Genomic DNA, 17210 nt, shown 5'->3' on the forward strand with positions numbered 1-17210 from the left:
AAAAAAATGTAAAAAAAAAAATTAAAATAATAATATATATCTTCTATATTATTTATGTGTAACATCTAATATTTAATTTTATATTTCCATATTATATATATAAATTTATCATAAAAATAATCATAAGTGTTACATTTCATATATATATATACACACACACCCCCACACACCCCGTGATGACGCTTTCCTTAAAGTAAATAAAAAAAAAAAAAGGCAGGGTGGTTCTAACCCAGTTAATAAGGGTGCTGTGCCCCTGGGAGAAAGCCCTGCCGCCCGGGTCCCAACCCCCCAGCGCCGTGCCCAGCCGGGAAGAGGTCTCCTCCATCCCTTGGCTCTCCTGTCCTGCACTTCCCGCCTGCTTCTGAGGGAAGGGGCCGGGTGTTGGCACTACTGGGGGATGCTCCGGTCACAGCAGTGTAACAATAATCAGTAAATAATAGCAGTAGCCAATAACAACAAAAGATAATCCCTATGAGATTATCTCCCTATGAGATAACATGTGAGAGGGCTTTGTATTTCTGTAATTACTCCAATTTCAATTAATTTCAGTTTAGATTTTTTAATGCAAGTCCTTCAGCTTGGGATAGCGAAGTGGGTAAAAATCAGTGGCTCGCTTGTTTAACCAGAAAGTGCATTTTGATGAAAATGTCAGGCGACTAAAGAAATCAGCACGCACACGTACAGGCAGGCAGAGGCACACGAGGCTGGCCTTCGTACCTCACACATCCACCTCCGCAGACATCTGCGCTCATGTAACATCAGGGCTGACACTCGGCAAGACGGGCTCAGCCTGGCACCGTTCCCCTCTCGGGCAAGCTGCTGCTTGCAGTCAAGTGCACTAATGTGTCCAGACAGGTAGGCTTCACTTCATACCGTGTCTTCCAGACTCCTCCTTCCTCACCTCTTCTCTGAACGCTTCCCTCTAACATTACCTCTTCTGCAGGACGGATGCCAGGAAGGACCTTGCGGCGCTGGCCGTGTACACGTCGTGCAACACCCGCCTCGCTGCTTGGGCCGGTTTCCACTTAGAGCCAACGCTGGCTCTGGTCGCTTAGCTTGCTTGTAAGCTACAGCATCTTTGCAAGGGCCGTTGTTAGACCCAACAAGAATCACTTACTAAAAAAAAAAATACCCCAAAACCAAAAAACAACAGCTAAAAATGAAAATTAGAGATATCTTTTCTTTAAAAAACATCTAAATTGCTTCTGAAAGCTACTACCTGCCTCTAAACTAGGCTTCCAAAAATCCTTACTACATATATGTGAAACAATTACAAAATACTCAAACTACATTTATCGCCAAGCTAGATCAAAAGCTTTGCTTTTGTTTTGCTAGAAAAAGCAAACCTAGATCATCCAGAACAGTAGCTAATCACCAGAATCAGAAATTAAGTACAAATCTATTCTTTGACAGCAGTAACCTTTTCTTTAAGCAAGGTTTATTTCTGTACTCTTCAAATTAAGTGACTGAGTAATCATGAATTCAAAAGGGAAAAAAAAAAAAAAAGACAAACACGGATTATTTCCCACCTGCAGCATATGAAAAAGCACCAACAGATCCCCTTAAACAAGGCAGCAGTATCAGAGAGGGTGAGAATGACTATTCTCAGACCTTAAAGAACAGTGTCCCGATACAACCAGGTGAGTTGTCTAACCACAGAAAGTACCTCCTCTCGTTAAGTGAGCTGGTTTCTTTTCCATACAAATGTATTCTTGGTCTGCTTTTTCTCTGCATCTAATGCATTTAAAAATAGAATTTTTAATTAAATTAGAATCTTAAACGATCCTTTTACCTTAATTAAAAATAAATTAATTAAAAGCTATTTTGAAATAATTTTTAATTAATGTGTGAATTTAAAGTTTCCATCTAAGAAACAAACCACATAAAAGTGACAGAAATACGGCATCACTTTCAGCAGAAAGAAGAGTATAATGGTTCAACGTTCCCAAGATGAACCAGTACAGGTTACGGTTAAGCTCTCATCAATTAGCAAGAAGTGCTGCTAGGTCAGAACTAATGGTAAGAATAAATCTTCCTCTGAGAATACCTCTTCCCTCTCTATAAAATGCTAATAAAATTAATATTGCTTACATAAATTAGTGTTTCCTGCTTGCTGATTTGGATCTTAATTAAAATTCAATTACCTTATCTACCACCTCACCCCCTGCTCCCTCTGCCTTTGGAGCTGATACACTTTCTTTTTAGCTCTCATCCTCCTATTTCTATTAACTGCATCAGGAACACAGCAAAGATGAGGAGAAGAACAGTTGACGTTGCTTTGTGGTTACCCTGGTGGCAACTGCTGTCTCTCTACGTTTACTCTGAAGAACACCCACAAAGGTTTCACACAGCCCAAGCCACACTGATGTCCCATCACACAAGGTGAAGGCACCTCAGATAAGGGGGTGTGTATTTGGTTTGCGTGGCAAGGTTTTGGTAGCGGGGGGGCTACAGGGGTGGCTTCTGCCAGAACCAGGACAGGGTGATATGCAGAAGGCTTCAGCCAGTCGCCAATATCCGTATTCCCTCGCTGTCGTTTTCCACCTTGTAATCCTCTTACCCTTCCTCTGCACCCATGCTATCCCCAGCGCAGCACACCAACATCACCTGGCCTCCTGCTTCTCCAACCATCCAGCCTCTGCCTCCCGTGCCCCAGATGTTTTCCCAAGGGTAATCAGTCCCTACTCATCAACGGGGGTTTCCTCCCAGCTGCAAGTGACTACACCCAGGAGCTGAACTTCCCAGATGCCTGTCCCAGGGTAAGCACCTGAGCACCACCACAGAGCAGCTGAGCAGGCAGGGCCTGGGGCAAACAACCCCAAGGACAAAGAGTCACCAGCAGCAGCAGCTACTGCTCAGAGATGGATCAGCGGCGGCTGTTTACGCTTACTGCAATGGCTCCTCGCTGATCAGCAGTTCACAGCAGCTCATTCTGAGTGACAACATACATCTGAGGAAAAAAACCATCAAAGCCCATCAGTTTGCATCAACTGATCTAAACTAACCACGTAAACAAGAGAAAATTGCCAATACGCAGCAATTAACCTGCATTGTTTACCAGCAAGAGGGGCTCATCCTTGGATGTCAACAGTCACCGCTGATTATGACTCCCAGTGAATCCTACAGCCCATGTACATGTACACCATCTTCCAAGCTCCTCAATGCTCTTGACCTCCGTTCTGGAAGCGTAACTAATCTCAAAATCTTTGCAGAGGAATAATGCCAATACCCCAAACCCAGCCCACCTCTCAGTTCCCTGGGCAATCAGCTCCCGCTGGCTGAGAGGCACCGGCTCATTTCTGGCGGATGCTTTGGCCTGCAGAGGTGAAACAGTACAAACAAGGTATTTTTCCACATGTTGTGCTTGGTCAAAGAAAGTCCTTGGTGGGCAATGTGTGGTCAGGGAGGCTGTGCATTGCATAGGCCTGATGTAAACGTTTTGTAGGACCAAGGGAGCCTAGGACTGGAAAGGACCTCAAATGTCGTGGAGTTTAGTCCTTGTTCTGCCAGATAATAGCATCATACAATCCTGTCTGTAAACTGCTTTAGCTATATTTTAAAACAAGCAGGAGTTTTTTTGCCTACACTGCTCTGAAAGTTAGTTCCTTGCCTAGGATTATGAACTTTTTTCATAGTCAGCCTATATTTATTTATAGCTCAATCATACCAGGGTGTTCCTGTGCCAGCATTGTCCTTTAGATGAAATATACTCCTTTCCTCTCACTGACAGTATTTAGAGGTAGCAGTGGCATCCTTTCTCGGCTTTTGTTCTGCTAGACTAAACAAACCAACAGCTCCCATTCATTCATGAGCACCATCTCACAAATCTTCTGCACAAACCAGACTGGCAAATAAAAAAAAAAAAAAAAAATCATCCTCTCATCCATTCACACACTGCTGAGTAGCAAATGTGTTTTAACACTGGTACATCTTCATTGCCTTATCCCCAATGTTAAATGCATCCCTAAAATGGGACTAGAACCTTATCTAGGAGTTTGACTATATTGTAGATGTTTCCCTTTCCATTCCTTTCAGGGACAACTACTTCCCTTCTGTGGCCTTAACATGAAGAGATGATATTATGTATGCATTTATTTTGTTCGGGGTTTTTAAATGCGACTTGCTTACTGGCAACCAAAGTCATCTACAGCAAGTGACTGCCCTGCTTAATAAAGTCCAGAAACAGGTGTTCTGCAAACCAAAGCCTGATCCACACACACCTCTGTGCTATACTTTTTTCCCTTCTGTACTAATGAAGCAATACAGGACTATTTGCAGGTGGGGAAAATGACACTCAGAAGTGGCTTTGTTGCTCTATTTTTTCTCAGCTTCCCATTCCTCGTTTATATTTTTCTTCATTTCAAGGACTTCACTAGAGCCAGGCTTGTTTTCTTAAGAGCTTCCTGCTTCTGCTAAGTATTTTATAACAGCAGCTGAAGCTGTGGCAGCAGAGGATGCTAATATCTGGAAGCAGTGAGGGAAAACAAGAAGCTGCCCGAGACCCTCAGGGAAGAGATACCAGATGCATCATCCAGGCCGGCTAACACAATCATTTGAGCAGGAAAAGCTGAGCCTCCAGGTTTACTGTTGTAAGACCTGCATTGGCCACGTTGAACTTTGCTGCCTTCTGTCATTTAGAAATGTTTTAATTGAATCTTTTTCATCTCGTGAAAACGGTGTGTACACACTTCTTTGCGATGCTCAGGTTTAGATGGAATGTAAATAACCTTTCAGGAGCCACTGTGGCCCTCACAAAAATTGCTGTATTCTGTTCCATTCTTTCAAATGGAAATCCGGTGCTGTGTTTTGGATTTGTGCTGAAAAGAGTGTTGATAACCCAGGGATGTTTTAGCTGTTGCTGAGCAGTGCTTAGACAGAGCCAAGGCGAGTGGGCCAGGAGGGAACACAGCCATGACAACGGAAGAGGGGAAAGAAGACGACGGGACATTCAGATTTATGGTATTTGTCTTCCCAAGTCACCGTTAACGCGTGATGGAGCCCTGCTTTCCTGGGGATGGCTGAACATCTGCCTGCCCATGGGAAGCGGGGAATGAATTCCTTGTTTTGCTTTGCTCATGCACACATTTTTTGCTTTACCTGTTAAACTGTCTTTATCTCAACCCACAAGTTTTCTCACTTTTACCCTTCCGATTTTCTTCCCCATCCCACGGCACAGGGGGGGAGCGGGTGAGTGGCTGTGTGGGGCTCAGCTGCCTGCCAGGGCTAAACCACAACACTTACCCAAACCAAGATACTTTTTCCAACCTTCATCCTCTTCTTTTTGTTCTTGTTTGGGGAAATCTAAAACTACCTGAGTTTTTCCCTTCCAGTCACATTCAAAGACTGCACTGAGACTCTTTGATTTAATGCCTGTTGTTAATAATTGGCGGGCACTCGGAGCCAACGTACAGCAGTGGAAGGTACTGTAGCGCAGCGGGCTTCGAGACATCAGGCAAAACCTGGAAAATTAGAGCAGCTTTTACTGCACGTTGTGTAGTGTCATAGTATACAAAACAAAGGAAAAAAATAATTTTACCGTAGGCTACCAAACTCCACTGAGTCAGCATAGTGCTGCCATTTGTGTTAGCCCTCATTTTGGCCCCCGTGATTTACAGCAAACACTAGTTTTTTTAGCACGTCATTTATATTTCAAGTGTGCCACTTAACTTGCCATGTAACTGTAGTTTTCTCATTTACATTCCACTGTTAACCCTATCTATAACCCACCAAAAAAAAAAAAAAGAAAAGAAAAAAAGACAAACTCATGTGTACGATCCCCTAAGAGACTTCCAAAGCTCAGAACAGAGCAAGTTGTATTTTGACAGCTGTCCTTTGAATCCCAAACTACAACCCCTCAGGGGACATAGCATTATGTAATTTTAGTGACGGCACAATTGTCATTCAGCTAGAAAGAAGGATATTGTGATCTCAATGGAAAAGAAAAGTGATACTGCCATCTGTAAGCTTATAGCCCTTTTTCTTTGGTAATTTGTACCTCTCATGAAGGGTTGGGAGTGGAAATTACTACAAGCTGTTGAATAAAATGACATCATTTTGCCACCCACAAAATGTTACGAGTTTGACAGCCTAGAAAATGGCACAGCAGTAAGGAAAGAGCAATCTTATGGCAAGTGAGCTCTCTTCTTTCTGGAGGGAACATATGCTCATTGTGTTGGCTGACCACTATCTCTGTGGGACTTTGACCACCATGGCCACAAACCTGGGTTTCAATAGTTGCTCTCTCCACTGGCTGCAGGAGAGGAATATATAATTGCTGGAAATGCTGATCGCTCCATGGTCCTCCGATTCCTATGGTTCAGTCAAATGAAACAGAAATTTGCTTTCAGGCAATTTACTCCCAATTGTAAGTCACTATGCTGCAAAATTAATAAACAGGGAAATTCAGTTATGCAATTAGAAGTTGTTAGGAAGAATAGGATAATATAGATTGAAGATTTCATGGATCATAAAGAAAGAATTTCCTGTCTATTAATTCTGCAGCTGCTTTAATGTGTTCCTCTTAATGATGGAATACTGGAGGCTATTTTTTTCCATGGTTGAATTCTCTTCCATTACACTGAACACACCCTCTTAAGTAACCTGCAGCTGCTTTTATCTGACGGTATGAATGCTGTTCCATTGTGATATTTCACACATTACAGAGCCCCTCTCATTTCTGCACGTACCCTAAAAACACCCAACCTGAAGCACAAGAAACGGGGGCTGCAGGCGTGAGTATAATTTTAAAATGTCCTGAGACATGCAGAAGGTGAATGAAGATCAGGAAAAAAGAAACCAAAAAACACTTGTGTAGGCAGAGTTACTCACTCATAGTTTCTGGCCAACTCCTCATGCTGTATAGCAAGAAAACTGTTTTTAATTATTTTTTAATCAGCATTTTCTCCCTGATCTGCCCTGTACCCTTCTAGTGGCTCATAACCAGCATACTCCAATATCCACCCAAAGAAAAGTTGGACTCTGATGTTGCTCTTCCGAAGCCAGCTGCAATTTAGGGGACCAGTAAGAGGAATTTTTTTCCCTTTGTTTTTCTCTTCTGAGCTGCAACACCACCTCTCTTTAGAAAAGAAGACCCCAAACCACGGAGGACTGTAATTCTAACTGACAGTGCTGCCATTACTTAATGTTTGGTTTATACTTTCGGCATGTCACATAATCTAATTTGCATGTTTTGAAGCAGTAATTAACTTCTTTTCCCTGTAACAGCTGATGTCAAATGCAGTATTTATGGTTTCGCAGAAGCAGAGAGGAATGTCCAGAGATTCAAGAATAAAGCAAATACCCACCCTTTTAAATGGGAGTTAGCTGATTAGGTTTTAAACACAAATGCCTTCCTTACGCACTTCATTCCCTTCAAACTTGGCTCTTCTGTCCTACAATCTACAATTTTGCACTTCTGGTACAAGGATTTTTTTCTTTCTAGCTCTCACCAAGACAACACATTCTTTCTTTATTTTAGCTCTTCATGTTACTCCTTTGTCTTACTTCTTTATACCCATACTTCTCAGTACTTCCCTTTTGCTACGGAAGCATATTAATTGACAAATTTCTGTATTGCACTCTTCTATGGATTATAAAATTAATTCTCTAGATATCATGTGGTAAATGAAAGAAATTTAAAAAAACATGTTAAATACTCATTGTGTTTCATTCTAAATCAGGCTAAATTCAACCCCCTTTCTATTTCATGTACACCCAAGACACACAGAAAAATAACCTACTGGCCATGGAATAGGTCTACAGACAGGACTTTACTACACACCACCAGAGGAACAGCACAGCACTGGTAGGAAGAAAGTTTGGAGACAGTTAAGGAAAATAATTTGTAAAATAGACAAGGTGAGAGCAGCAGGGTAAGACAAAAAGAAAGGTAACCACTCATGGTCTGCAGCAAAGCACAAGAATTTGTGAGAGGAAGACAAGAAACATCCAAGGTAGAAAGGCATGAAGACGTGCGCATGGTCTGGGGGAGCCGGGGTGTCTATCCCTACAGACAAAGGGAGAAACAAACTAAAAGAAGGTACCTGAGTCCAGCAACCTGCAAGTGCCTGCTGCAGGACCTAGAATATATTGTAGGAGAGATGACGCCTGGCCAGGTCTCTTGTTCTTAATTTGTCAACCGACTGAAGGCCGAGTGGTCACCCACTTAACTCAAGAGCATGAGAGCAGCTGTAAATTACCCTGGCCAGGAGACTCCACCTGGGGCTGCCGCATGAATTGAGGACCACAGGGCACACCACGCTCTGCTCTGCAAAGCGTTACTCACCGGGGAGCAACTAGTCTGTGGTGAAAGAAGCTCTGTTGATAGTAATAAGGCAAAGATCGTCAGAGTGGCAAATATTTTAGAAGATGCTAATTCCTTGGCGAGCTGGACATTTTATCAAAGTCAAATGTTAAGTCAAACAGTTTAAAACAAGGGGTCACACCATAACCTAGAGAGTAAAGGATGGTGTTCAGGAGGCAAGAGTTTCACAAAGTGCTCAGGAAGCATTTGGCTATATGGTGAGAAGGCCAAAGAACATGGTGGGACATTTCCCTCGAAAACAAGGAGAGGGAAGGAAGAGCACTCATGGACAAAGAAAGCAGGAAAAGAAAGAGGAAATGGGAAAGAATAATATCACAGAACCCAAGAAAAGACAAATCTTCAAACAAGATGAAGTCATCAAGGAGGTCAAAACTATGAGAGAAGCATGCCATCATTCCCCTGAACACAGAGAGTTGCCTAGGAGCTCTGGAAATGTCTACAACTGTATTTCTGAAGAGAGACAAAAAATGAGAGGACTGCACATAACTGTGATTAAATATAATTAATTTGGCTAGACAATGATTTAGCCAAATTAGCTTTTTCTAAGCTCACCCTGAGCAATCTGTTTAACTCTTTGGTGGAGAAAGACATCAAAACATCATGCACGTTAAGCACTGTGTTCAACAAATTTATTACCACTACCCCTTCACGACATAGGAAGAGGGTCTGTGGTAGGATCTTTGGAGTTTGTTTTAGATCCCTGTAGCCAGCTTACTTTCATCAGCTTTTCTGTTGTTCTTATGTGTCCAAATGGTTCCCAAGCAAAGGCTTCTGCTTTAGGAGCAGTAGCCGTGTCCTTGCCATTTCAGTTTGCTCTAAATTGCATTAGCTATCAGAGATTTTGGAATCATCATTCTCAGTGAGGAAAGTTGCTCTTTTTGTAGACAGAATTTAATATTATCTAGTGAAACATTTGTGTTCTAGCACTTCTAGTGTGCTAGAAAAATATTAGGTACCTATATTTCTGATCTAATCCTTGGGTAAATATAACCAAATCAGTGACTGTAGCTTTAGGCATTCGTCCAGGGAGAAATTAATTTTCTGTGCTGAAGTTCTCAATGAAAAGCTCAGGTACCTCAAACAGTTTAACAAAACTAAACATGCTAGTGTTTCTGTGAAGGCTCAGTCTATGCGATAAAAAACAAACCACTCTTCCTTGAGTGCCATCTCACCAAGATTTATAGACTATATGTGTGCCTACTACTAAAAAGTATTAAATCAAATATTTTGATTCTGAGGTTGAACACAATTTGATATAGCTCTGCATGTAGAAAATTATTAAAATCTTATAATTAGGCAGTTATAGTTAAATATCTTTGGAACAACTTACATTTTATATAAATCCTAAGCAGCCAACCACACAAGGGCAGCTACTCTAGAATTACATATTTGTTGTCTTTTCCTCTTCCCAGACAGATCTATGGCAACGAATTCTTCCTCAAGAGAGATGAGAAATTTCCTGAAACCAAAGGAAAGACAATCAGTTATCTGGGCATAAAACTGGAACTGTCACTGAGGTATAGAGATGCCACCATGGCATCCTGCAGGAAAACAGCAGTAGCCTGCAAAGAGGCTGGAGCAGCGGCAGGCACTGATGGCTCAGAACATCGTACCACTGACCTTTGAACAGTTTGATCTGTTTTCTTCCTCCATCTCATGCAGCAGAACATGTCATTGCACCCACCACTATGAAGCAGGGAGGTACCAAGGGTAGCCTGGGAGCATCCAAGCCAGTGGCATAACCCACCACAAGTCCTCTTCTATCATGCCTAGTCCTAATAGAAAATCCTTCACAAGGGGCTACTGTCAGTTCCTCGCACTTTGTTGGGGGTCATAAGATTCCTCTTAAAGACAGTCAGTCACCAGCAAACACCACTCTGAGGCTTCATTCTTGATAAAACCTCCAGGTAAATAAAGTGCCTTTTATTCCACATATTTTGCTACTCATCTTCCTGCTTGAGAAGGGGGAGGGAAAGGGAAAGAATGTTAATTTGTTTTCACAACATTAAGAATTTATTTATCCTCACATATTGCTTACTGAACTTGTATTATTTATACTGATTGATGATTTAATGTACTCAAAACCAGCAACTGGCTCAGAGTCTGACTTTCTTTCACACTGAAGAACACTCACCCTCTGCAAACAACAGAAACTGAGCCATAACTACTTGTTTTTCATGTGTACAAAGCACTACGTGGAGTCTGTGGTGGCAAGCAGATCATATTGCTAAATCAATAATACAACGTAGGCCTTTAACAGCCATTTCCACCGGCACGGGGCACGTGCAGGAGTGGAAACAGACGTGGGTCTCACCCTCTAGAGAGAGGAAAGTACCTTTTCTCTCACATCAGCAGGATGCCCTGCAAAGTGGATATACTTTTTATCCAAATTACACTGTTATCTTCAAGAAATATGAAATTCTTTGGGAAGACTGACTCAACTTTGAAACAGTATCTTGGGGTTTTACACTGCCCGCCACGAACACTTTGACAGTAACGGCCAAGGGGTAAGCGTGTTTTGGACGATGGGAGCAGGAGAGAGAGGAAACCCAGGGTTAAGAAGCAGCACTTGTTCACTTGACGTTTAGTCAGTGTGACACTTGATTCAGATATAACTAATCCGTTCTGCATATATTTTATCCAATTCTAGTGTAAATTTGAAATAACTCAAGCAAAAACCAGAACCGGGTCTCCTGCCTACAGAGTACCCATGCTTTAAAGTATTGCAGGGAAAACAACCAGGAAGAAGTGATAAACATTCACCATTCTGGTTTATGTATCAAGGAATATTTCTACTTAAAGACCCATGTAACAGCCTTTCTTTGCTTGGAAATATATAGCTGGTTCTAGGACCTGCAGAAGCGTTCAGCGAAAAAGTAGTCTCGGACCGTGAATTAACCACGCTAAAATGAAAGGACATAAAACCGTCCATGAAATCACCTTTTTCCTCTATGCGTGAATGAGATGGATCCGAACGAAGGCTGCCTGAAACAACTGTTGTGACCATAATATCAGCAGGTTGGTGTAAGTACCAGAAGAACTGAAAGACATTTCGGCTGTACCTCAGGGAACGCACAAGCCATCCATCGTACATGTTGACAGGCTCTGTATCCTGTTTGATGCGCGGCAGATCCTCCTTGAGTGGGCAGCACCTGTGTGCAGGACGTCTCTTTCATCCGCTGAGATGTGGTCCTGGCTGCGGTTTACGTCTCTCTTATCTCTAAGCGGAGGCAATATAGGGTTCTCTAGATAAGGCTATGTACACAGACCTCATTTAGAAACAGAAGTTATTTTTTAATGGAAGATCCTGCTTTTCAGATGGATCTTTTATTGTCAGCATATGACTGACGGGCAGCCTCCAGCACCTTCAGTGGACAGGCACTGCCCCAGTTGTCATCGGCCAAGGTATCGGAACTGAAGCCTATAGTGTTACCAGGTTGGAAGAGACACAATAAACACAAAACCTTTCTGGTGACTCACTGTTCAGTGACAAGTCTGTACTTTTGCTTTGCTGAAAAGAAATTTATACTCAATCCACATGAACGATGTGACAATTAATTTCTGAATACTTTGGAAAAAAGATGTCATAAATAATAAATACGTTCTACTGAGCACTCCAGCTAGCAAATATAGGAACAACTTCTAGCATATGATTAACTTTTGCTTTATTCTTCCTTTACGTTTGTTGTTTCCCGTTCCTTATAACATATTCACTCAAACTATGGTGAGGGTTACAACTGTCACACAACTCTACTTGGGCATCCCTCCTGTACAGGGAAAAATCAAAACGTGGATTTTACAAAATATAATTATGAGAAATCATGCTGAAAAGTAAGATTTTTTAATATCTGTAATTACTATTAAGGTCTGTTGTCACAACGACATCTGGCTTGGGACCTCTGTTTGCTGATATAATTCAGATACCAGAAGAAGGAAGTGTAGTTCCTTGATACAACTCCGTAAGTCAACACACATCATTGGCTTTATCACAGTGAGTCACTCTTTCAAGCCTTTGCATGCTCAGTATCTGATGGTGAAAGGAGACTTACCATTTCAGGTACTCTAACATGACAATTACTGCTATTGGACTGCAATTATTACTGACTGGAACCCGAGCCATAAAGTCGAGATGTATATTCAAACTTTTACAAAGTTGGAGGACACACTGAAATCAAGAGCTTCTTCAGAGGTACCGTACTGCCTCTAGCTGCTTACATCTTCAGTGGTTGCCCAAAATGAGACACTGAGAAGGAGGAGGTGGGGATTTATGTGCTGCATTTCTCATGCTGACATGCCTGGAGTCCCACTGAAGCAAACGAACCTGGTCTTAGGGTGTAAACTATTAATTTTACATGGTACTACTGTGCAATGTCGCATGTTTATAACCATTCTTACAAGACACCTCTCTGATACACCAGGTACCTAAAGACACTGCTTTTCCAGTCACTGACCATCACTAAAATAGTAGTTAGAAAGGTCAGACAGCCCAACAATTCTCTAACTTTGTCAAAGAGAACAGGGAGGAAAAGGAGAAAGGAATTAGTTCACAAAAGGTACTTGGATTTTGAAAAAGGCTTTGACAGAAAGTATTCTGAGTGGGTGATGGAAGACACCAGCCATTGATGGAGGAAGAAGAAAAATATTGTTGTCTTGAACCAGAAACCAATGAAGAGATGGAAAAAACCTCAAAGCCACAACAGTCTGCAGAAAGGAGCGGTCGATGGACAGAGGCATCCTCCTGTGCTTCTGTGTACATCCAGCACGTGGCACAGACGTGACATGCTCCATGGCCGCAGCCTTACACGCTATTACAGCCTGCAGTGTAAAGCAACAAACAATACAAGCTACGTGTAAACTATGGATAGCTGGGATGAATTGATGATCGAAGGGCATGTATTTATCTCATATAATGGACTTCAGCAGAATACTTCTTCAGGTATATTGATATATCTCTCTCTCCTAACATTTATGTATCTATATAGGTACATATCAATATATCAAAATTGTGTTACATACATATATATTAATACACCACAAAAGTGTTAATATTCAAGAGAGCAAAGTACTGGCCACAAGAGTTTACTTCCATAAAGGAAAAAACTAAACATTAACTTAAAAAAGCTTTCTTGCAATTATTTTTAATGTTCAATACACTTTCAAATGTTAACTAATGAAAGCTGCATCTAGAGGTGGAAAAATTGTTCTCTCCCTTTATGCCCTTGGACAGTGAGGTGAAGGATAAGGCTGGTGTGTTGAGTTCCAGGCTGACCTAGTAAAAACTCTGTCAGATGCTAAACTCCGCAGTGGTGTTCCAGAACAGCTGCAGACAAATCAAAGCAGGGTCTTCTCCCTCACCCTTTGCAGCCTCATTCCCTTCCACCCCACGAGGCAGCCCTGAAGGAAGTAGTACACCCCCCTGACCTACCCACAACGGGCATTTTCAAGAGTATCCTGTAAATGCGGTCCTGACATTGGGGATCTCATCTCTTCGGAGGCGAGGGGAAACATTTGAGGTTTGTATCCCTCCCTCCTTGCACCCTCACGTACTACGGAACCATAGCAACTGCTTAAGGCCAGCAGCAGAAATGCAACCGCGACACTGGCCACCTCACTGTCGTATCAGGGCACTAGATTACGCTGTTTCATGGAACATTATAGCAACGTAGATAAGTTATTCTTATTGCCATTGACTGTGCAGGGCTCAGCATAACTAAACACCTTTTAACGCTCCAAAACAGCATCCTTCCAAAGCTAGACCACTCACAGTTTGTGAACAGGAGTCCTCCCTGAACTAAAGGCAAAGCTCTCTGAGATGAAGCCAGAATCAAGTTGATGATTTCAGAAGCTTCCAGCCACCACTTTCTGAACTGCCCCTCAAAATCAAGCTGCCATCCTACACATGGCACAATTTTGCTGGGGGGCTCTCCTGGTGCTGCGCATGCGCCATGTCTGAAACTCTGGGAAACCTTCAGTGTCCTCTGCATCATGAAAGAAAACTGCTTTTTCACAAATGTATTTAATCATTAATACATTTTGGGAGGAAGACGTTGTCCACGGACAGCTCAGAACAGCAGTATTTGCTGAAAATTTGAGATCTCAAATTTCTAGGTCTCTGAACTGTTTAGATACATCAGGGGACAGATTCTGCTAAAACCTGCTACAGAGCTGGGTTAAGTTAGAGTAGATCTCAACTCTACTTGGAGTTGGGGGAAGGGTTATTTGCCTTTGCCACTTTCAAATGTTATTTTGGAGTAACATGAGGTGTTCTTCTTCAAGCACTGCAGTGACCGTGTTCAGTGCTGTTTCCTCCTCAGTCTCAGAAACACCCACCAGGTGCTGAAGCAGATGAACACACCAGAGAGGGGAGAAAAACCACAAACAGCTGCATCTGCCCATGTAGAAAGGAAGCATGAAGGCAGCTGTAAGTATTACCCAACTTCCAGAGTCCTTTACTCTGTAATAAAAAGAAAGGCTACCACCTGGCATAGCTACCAGATAAGCATTTTGGGTGTGGGCTTAATGAATTTGTGGTGTGAAAGGACTTGGAGAAAGATGAGCTGATTGCTTGGAGTCCTCTTTAAGCCAATGTTACTACTATACGTGAAGAAGCAACTCTAAAAGCAGCAGCTGAGGGTCCAAGATTCACTGATGGTATCCACCAATACCAGGATGCTGCCAATGCCAGTAGCGGTAGGTAGAGTCCCTCGAGCTCTTTGAGATAGCTCTGGTATGAATATAGCACAGTAATCTGTGAGAGGGTAGAAAGCGCTATCAGCTGCCAAATGTATCCTGAGGGTATAGATGGAGACATGATAAATTACAGTCCAATATGTCTGGTAATCATGACTGCAGTGGAAACAACTGACAGTCCTGGTGCCGCACTTCCAAATCTCCTCCATCCTGAAACATAACTTCTCTTGTGGGCTCCTTCTTACTGCTGCTTGGGGCTGACCAGCCTTTCTTGGCCTTTCCAGATCGGAAAGCCATCAAAAGCATTTTGGAGCTTCAAGCACACTCCTATGCAGAGTCACGCTGCACCTGAAGCAGCTGTACATTTTGGTCACTTTTTAGAAAGACATTTAGGACAACGCTCCCTTCTGATCTCATAGAAGGTGTTTAACTTCCTCACCCCCTACATTTCTCCTGGGGATCCAATGCGGTTCGTGTTCCTTATCTATACTTAGTTGCTGATAAGACAAGAAATCTACAACACTTTAAAGAATTAGATAACATCCATCCAGGATTGAGAACTGTGTTCCAGTTTCCTCAAATCCTTGTAAAAAACTGAAATCTGAATGAAAAGCAAAATTGAATCTTAGGTAAGGTTAAAACAATACTGCAAGAAGGAAGCTTAAGGAGATATTAGACCAGAAGGAAAGAGGCGCTATGAGCACTCAATGGGCAAATCAATCCAATAGCACGTCATTAATATGAAAATGGTTGTATTACGTCAAACGCCAAACAACTCGCAGCACTGCTAACACTTATATGGCTTGAATGCTTAGAAACACATGAGGTAAGACTGTGGGCTGAAAACCCCAATACGTTAAGGGGCGTGAATACGAATGGGTTTTTAAAGCCACCTTGGTGACATGCTGACTCTGGGGATGAACAGACACTCAACCACCACTTACCACGCTGATGTAAGTAGAAAGTCACGCTGATGTGAGCAGCTCCTGGCCCCACTGCTCCTTCTCACCTCTGCTCCTCCCTTTCCTTTTGTGCAGACCCTCGCTTGGTAGAGCCCCTTGGGCCACTAATCCTGCTGGCAAATGCCCAGCACAAGGGAAAGCCACCACAGCAACAAGTACCTGAAGGTGGGGGTCACTGTCGGTCCCCACCTGGACTTTCGGCAGCCCGTGGAGCATCTCTAGCCATGGCCCTGCAGCCATTGCCTGCCGGAGGCTTGCAAGGCGATGCTCAGCGAGCAGCCCGTAGCGCTGGTCTGCCTCGTCATTCAGGTGCCTCAAATGTCCTTGCACGTCACGGCAGCCTCTTTAGTCAGGAACAGGGGTGCTACAGCAAAGAGATGAATTTCATTCACAAAACACCGAACATGTTGATTTCTCCCAAGAAAGGTTGCATTTTGTAAGAAAAATATTTATTTTCAAGTGTGTCGATTTCTTATTTTGCCTTGTGATCTAATGTAGCTTTTTCCTTCCCTGGCACCACACTGGCTATTATTTATTTATAGACCAAGCAAATAGGAGCTAAGCTCTTAAAAAAAACCAAAACAAAACCCACAAAAAAAAAAAGAAGATATGGGAAAGGTGTGGTCTCTTCCTCCAGTGCTAACAGTCTAACTTTAGATGTGATAGGATAAAGTGGGAGTAAGAGGACAGGAGGTTGAGATGGGCTCATGGACAAAGATTACAGCACAAGTACATTGTGGATGTTCAAATTTTATAATAATATTGTTGATTCACAGGAAATCATTACTTTGCCACCCTGAACTCAAATATACCTCAGAAATCAGTAACTTTCTCATCTCTTTGTCTAATGGTTCTGAAAAATTGTATTGCAAGCTATCTCTGTGTTGTTTTTTACCCCTCTCCTTTCTGTTGTGAAACAAAAATAACATTAATGGCTCGGTAAAGCCTAACTTTAGAATTCAAAATACCAGGAAATTTAAAGTTTAAAAAGCATCAGTAATTTTGTGTCCTTGCATCGAGGGAACTAGAGTCTTAAATTGGATATGACGCTACATGGAAGCCAGCTCTGAGATCTGAAGTGAGAAGGAACGTGATCAAACAAATAAAAGCGGAGTTTGAATTTAACACCTGTTTTTTGGGGGGAAAGCACGTGTCTCTCCGACACTTGCAAAGAGCATATTGCAAGAGCTGAAGAGCAACACGTGGTACAATAAAAACTCAAATGAGAGATTTGG

The sequence above is a fragment of the Balearica regulorum genome, chromosome 2, assembly GCF_011004875.1.
Source record: "Balearica regulorum gibbericeps isolate bBalReg1 chromosome 2, bBalReg1.pri, whole genome shotgun sequence".
NCBI classification, from domain to species: domain Eukaryota; kingdom Metazoa; phylum Chordata; class Aves; order Gruiformes; family Gruidae; genus Balearica; species Balearica regulorum.